At 41.7% G+C, this 6,344-nt stretch overlaps 1 protein-coding gene across 1 annotated transcript in view; it reads left to right on the top strand.

Moving 5' to 3' along the window:
- The window catches only part of LOC112219756, a 466,516-nt gene that overhangs the window by 369,574 nt on the left and 90,598 nt on the right, over positions 1 to 6,344 (top strand). The gene's annotated exons all lie outside the window — the stretch shown is intronic.

The following is a 6,344-nucleotide window of genomic DNA, read 5'->3' as shown; positions in this document are numbered from 1 at the left end:
TTTTATTGTCAGTGATGCCACATACTTGTTAGTGGCTATGGTCAAGAGGAAAGGAAGCCACTACACACCTACTTGATGTGCCTGCTCTGCTGAAATCCCTATTCAATGAATGTTTAACACTATATTTTCAGGATGGCACAGTTGGACCTGCTAGGGCCTCATTTAGGTGAGACCACATAGGACTATGCCACTGAGAAGTGTCTTTTTAATTTTAATTTATCTTTATTTAATGACGGCCTACCCCGGACAAACACTACCCTAGGCCAAACACTACCCTAGGCCAAACACTACCCTAGGCCAAACATTACCCTAGGCCAAACACTACCCTAGGCAAAACATTACCCTAGGCCAAACATTACCCTAGGCCAAACACTACCCTAGGCCAAGCATTACCCTAGGCCAAACACTACCCTAGGCCAAACATCACCCTAGGCCAAACACTACCCTAGGCCAAACACTACCCTAGGCCAAACATTACCCTAGGCCAAACACTACCCTAGGCCAAACACTACCCTAGGCCAAACACTACCCTAGGCCAAACACTACCCTAGGCCAAACATTACCCTAACCCAGACGACGCTGGGCACTCCCGATCACGGCCAGTTGTGATACAGCCCAGGATCGAACCAAGGTTTTTAGTGGTGCCTCTAGCACTGTGATGCAGTGCCTTAGACCGCTGCGCTACTCGGGAGCAACACTTTACATCTCTAACAACTCTGTGTATCTGATTAGCTGATCTCTCTCTCTCTCTCTCTCTCTCTCTCTCTCTCTCTCTCTGCATTCATTTCTTTCTCCTCTTTTTCTCGATCTCTCGCTCTCTGATCTTTATGTACTGTATTCACTCTCCCCCTCTGTGACTATATGGACCTCAGACAGACAGACAGACAGACAGACAGACAGGCAGACAGACAGACAGACAGACAGACAGACAGACAGACAGACAGACAGACAGACAGACAGACAGACAGACAGACAGACAGACAGACAGACAGACAGACAGACAGACAGACAGACAGACAGACAGACAGACAGACAAGGACAAGACAAGACAGGAAGAGGGGTGTTGCACAACCCCTCTTCCATTTCCCCTCGGCCCCCTCTGCCCGGCTCTGTTTCGAGGAACCCTGGGGACCACAGCTCATGTAAACAGAAACCCGATCCCGGTGCGCTGGCTCAGGTTGCGCTCCCCTCGTAGACCCGCTGGCCACTGGTGATACGAGATCCGCCTGGGCTTTGGGAACGGGGCTTATCAGATGCCTTCCAAAAGGCCCCCTCTCTTCCCGTCTCAGAGCACATCTGGTGCCTCTGCAGGGAGCACAGGCAGCGAAGGGAACGCTGTCCCTTGGGTTCCCTCTGGAGGGAACCCAGGCCCTCACTATTCCCTCTGAAATCCACTTACCAAAATGGCAGGGACTCAAGACGGTATTTATAAGACCTAAAGTTACAATCCCCACATCTGGATCCAGTCATAAGAAGGGCAATTTTGTGTACCTTTACTGTATCATTATTTGCATTACTGTCCATTGAGGGATGATTAAAGTGTATTGTCCCTGACAATTTAGAAAATTATCGAGAATGTTTGTGAGGTACAAACATGTTCCCCCCATAAGTTCGCAATGGGCGGTTATATAAGGACTTTGATTTTGCGATACTTTGACTTGCCACCAGAGGGCGATATTACCCTTTTTCTGTTGATGCAAATTGGCTTACCATTTGGATGCTTGTTTAGCCTATAGACTCCCGCTTCGAGCACACCAACAGTGTATATTCCGGTACGCCATCATTACATCCATTTCAATTGAAATGCTGCGTTTGCATTGCAGCATTGCGTTGCAGAGGCAGTTTCAGTGCGTCCGCTGTGGTGCATACTTTGAATTTATCGAACGTATGCGTCAAACTGTATGCATAGACGGCTTAACAGAAAAGGTATCAGAATGTGAATGTTGAACTTTTGTTGCCAACATATCGAGATAATGCTGCGTTCTATTTCACAGAAACACCGTCGGTGTGTTCGAAGCTTTGGGCTACCTCTGCCGATGAAACCCATGTATATTTGACCCATTAGATTTGTATACATATAACGCTCGGACAGAACATTTTGAGATTACTCTATGGGTCACAGGAACCTGTCCATACTATGGTAAAACAAAAACCAAAGACGCAAGTAGCCTAATATAATTCACATAGGACCATAAATAGGTTCATTACCAACTGTAGCCAGGATATGTCACTGTTGGTCAAAAGTAATGTCGCGTTCACTAAGACACAAGGTTTTGGAACGTTCAGTTACATATATACGATGTAGGCTAGAACAAACATGACTCTGGCATGTAAAAGAAGTAAAATAATCAGCTCTATTCCTGGAATTTCTAACGGCAACATTCGACAATATTTGGCAACTTTATGTGGCTTCATTTGGATGTTAAAATCTGATAATACCTGAATAGAAGTTGGCCCATGTAGCAGACCTTTCCATCCAATGGCACCATATAATGGATTTAATAGACATATTTTGTTTGATATTTTGTCCAATGAATTGCTTCCGAATTTTGCCTTCCCACTGATGACACATACTCTAATTAAATCATCTATTAAAATACATGTATGAAATATATACAATCCATGTGGATTTTAACGAAGCATATGTTCAATATAAAAACAAAAAAGGGTATCACACTTTTACAGTAGGCTACATTGTTATTTTGTTTGTACAGGTTGTTTGTGTATGTGACCAAGTTTCAACGTCACACGTCAGTCATGATGCTGGTATAAAACGTTGGTCCGACTATTTCAGTGATCACATTTTCAGAGGGACTGTGGCTGCGCTTGAAGTTGTGGCCAGATCATCATCAGGATGTCAAAAATGACAGTTGTTCATCTCGGAGTGATTGTCTTCGCCATATGTTTATCGACAGAGGTATGACAAAATATTTTTTTTAAATTAATTAATTCGCTTTTCATTTGCTTGCGGTATTTTTGTGGTAGGCTATTCATTCGATAGCTTATAATACATTGTTTTTGATTAAGTTTTATATGGCTTGGATAGACAGGATTTAAAGTAGCCTAATAGACCAGTAGGGTAGTCGTTACTTCTCATCTATAGGCCTAAGCATATAAATCATATAATCTCGGTGTCTTTTCTGCAATGATCCTACATTTCTTTCTTGTATCACTTTGTTATAAAAACACTTAGGCGAATTAATTATTTAAACCCACGGTACACCTGAGTCTTTCCAAGGGTTAAAGTTTATTTCAGTGCAGCGCGCTAAAACGGAACCTGAAACGGGTAGCAAAGACCAACAGTTTGCGCGTCTGCTTTTGGACTATCATTCTCTCTTTGTATGGGGTTACTGGCCAATGTGATACCTGGTTGTGACCCAGATAGGCTAGCTACACATAGCAATTTAAAAATAATAATGTTTTCCCTAATTATTGCCAGTGTATGTCTGTAATTTAAAGGTGCATTGCCTTTTATTTGCTATTTTATTTTCCATTCCATGGAAATGTGCTTGGTTTGGATACGCAACTGATATTTGTTCTAATCCAGGTTTTTTTTGTGGGATTTGACATGCAACGTTGGACTACAAAATTGTTCAATCAGTACCCAGCTAGCACAACTTCTGAGAACTATGTTTCTGAGCTTGGTGAGAGCATGGCTGAACTGTGGTTATTTAGCATACAACCTTCCCACAACTTTCTGGGAATTGTGCAGTATAGTTGTTTGGCTTTGGAACATTCTCAGCACATTTAAGGAACTTGGCAACATTCTTTTCTTTGTATTTCATTACTTTAACAGAACGTTTCCTGAAAGTTCAAACATAGTTACATTAATTTCAATGTTGGTTATGTTCCAGGAACGTTCTCCAACTGTTTGACCATTAGGAATGTTGTCAACGTTAAGAAAACTTAAAGAAACAACTTTGTGTGAATTTCAGTACCGAGAACATTAAGATTCCTTTCCATAAAAACCAACATTAGTAACCGTCAGAAAACATTCTTAGAATGTCATTTAAAAACATATACATTTCGTTCTCAGCATCCACAACTCTATCTGCTATCATGTGAAGTTTGTTCAGGCGTTGGCCACTCACACTAACTGGCCACACCTGATGCAAATTAATTACTTAAAAATCATACAATGTGATTTTCTGGATTTTTGTTTTGTCTCTCACAGCTGAAGTGTACCTATGATAAAAAATTACCGACCTCTACATGCTTTGTAAGTAGGGAAACCTGCAAAATCGGCAGTGTATCAAATACTTGTTCTCCCCACTGTATATATATAGCATTCCGTGGATAGAGAACAGAAGATTATAGGTTATAGAATCTCACTGAGATTCATGATTAATGCCTAAGGAAATTACACTTTCATGTGTCATATCTGTGCTTTGAGTGAAAAAAAAAACTTAAAATAAGCTAGCAGTGTTAAGTCTTCAAACATTCAGGGAAAGTTAAGGAAGTTATTCAAAAACCTGTCAATTATATTCTCAGAGTGTTAATAAAACTTTCATTGAACCACAATAAATTGCTCTCAGAACCTCACTCCAAACTAAAATTAAATGTTCCCAGAACAGGCAATTTTCACTTGTTCTCAGAACATAATCAAAATAGGTTCACTTTTTACTGGTCAGGACACAAATGTGAATCCAAAAACATGCATTCCCATAACGTCTAAGGAACCATATGTGCTAGCTGGGATAATTACTTTCCCCAAACCCTAATGGCCATTTCATTGTAATATCTACATCACAATCCATTGTTATACACGCTTGGCCTAGAATATCCATGCCACTATAGCTGGTGTTCAACCTATTGTGTGCTACTTTTTCACAGCCAGCCTTCAACACCACAAATTTCACAAATGTGTCAAAATTTCACAAGTCCTCTAGATATTACATCATATTGAAGATGTCCGCTTTGGCTGAAATGTGCTTTGTCATGGATCAATGAGGAGTTGTCCCAATTCTGTAGAATTATGTTTGAGTTCTCACTTAACCAAGCCTCTTCCTGGTTGCCTGCAGGTGGTCTCCCAAAACACAACAGGATCCACATGGGTTAATGCGACCAGTGCGGGCTCCAGCGTCAACTCCACCACCATGGCCACAGACCCGTACAGCAGCTCGGCCAACTCCACCTCCCCTACCGGAGCGGGCGTGTCACTGCAGTCCAGCCCCTTCTCTCTCCTGCTCCCCATCGTCATGGCGATCTCCCTCCTGCACCGCTACTGTTGAACCCTTGATCCACCGCCCTATTACCACAACCACCACCACTCCCCTCAACCGCACTGAACAGAGACCACTAGGCTTACATCTAAGATTTCGCCCCACCCACTCATTCGCCCAAAAGAAAGAAAATCCTATTGCTGACATTTTTCTCCGAAGGGGGGGGTGTAACGTCAGTTGGAGAGGAAGCTGCCACCATCACCCCCCCCTTTCAAATCACTTATGGAAAATCAAAGGAATGGCACTCTTCAACATGGCTTCCTGCTCCAGCACTATACTCTGCCATCCCTCAAGACCTGCGTTTCCATAGCAACCCCACCAAAACATCCTGGTTATCAGTCTGTGGAATGCTGGGGGATGTAGGCCTGGAGGACGCAGGTGGTTGTCATGTCACATGTCTCTCAAAATGTGGACCACTTTGGTGTACAGAAGTTCTAATCGTAGTTTTTAATTATACCTAGGAAAATAATCTGAAATGTGTTTTGTATGTGCCCAAAGTGAAGGTTGTGCATAGGAGATTATTAATAAAGAAATTCAAACCTCTTTTAATTAAAATATTTTAAATGGGGTTTTCACGATTTGGTGCTTTTTAGTTTGTGTTATTGGCAATGTACCAGAATGTGTTGTATGCGAAGAGAATAACTTTGACACTGGACTTGAGTCTGTATGCGTAGTGATTTCTAAAGATTTTCTGGTCTTTTTCAAGGAGGATATAACTGGTATATCTCCCTTTCAATGCCTGGGTTGGTCATAACAAAATGACTGTACTGTAACCACGTGGGAAAGGATGACACATGTATATTCCCCCTTATAGTTTATATTTTGTATAAATGACAATGTTAGTTTTTGTTAGCTCTTCCGAATTAATGGTACGGAATAACAATGTACAATAAATTATAATAAATGATATTTTGTGTCCTCCTTGGATTACTGTTCGAAGGTGGTTTGTAGGTTGATACTGAACCTGGTCACTGGGCTCAATGAGTTGGTATTTTGAAGATGCTCTATTTAGGAACCCCTTTTGGAGGGCAAAGGTTCCATGTTCTTCTAACTTCTGTAAACTCTTTGTCATTTCAAAGGGCCAAATCTCGTTTTCAGATTTCTGTCTTGTTCAGTGATCCA

The sequence above is a fragment of the Oncorhynchus tshawytscha genome, linkage group LG18 (assembly GCF_018296145.1).
Source record: "Oncorhynchus tshawytscha isolate Ot180627B linkage group LG18, Otsh_v2.0, whole genome shotgun sequence".
NCBI lineage: Eukaryota > Metazoa > Chordata > Actinopteri > Salmoniformes > Salmonidae > Oncorhynchus > Oncorhynchus tshawytscha.
Note: the sequence above shows the minus strand (reverse complement) of the source record. Positions and strands in the feature narration are given on the sequence as shown.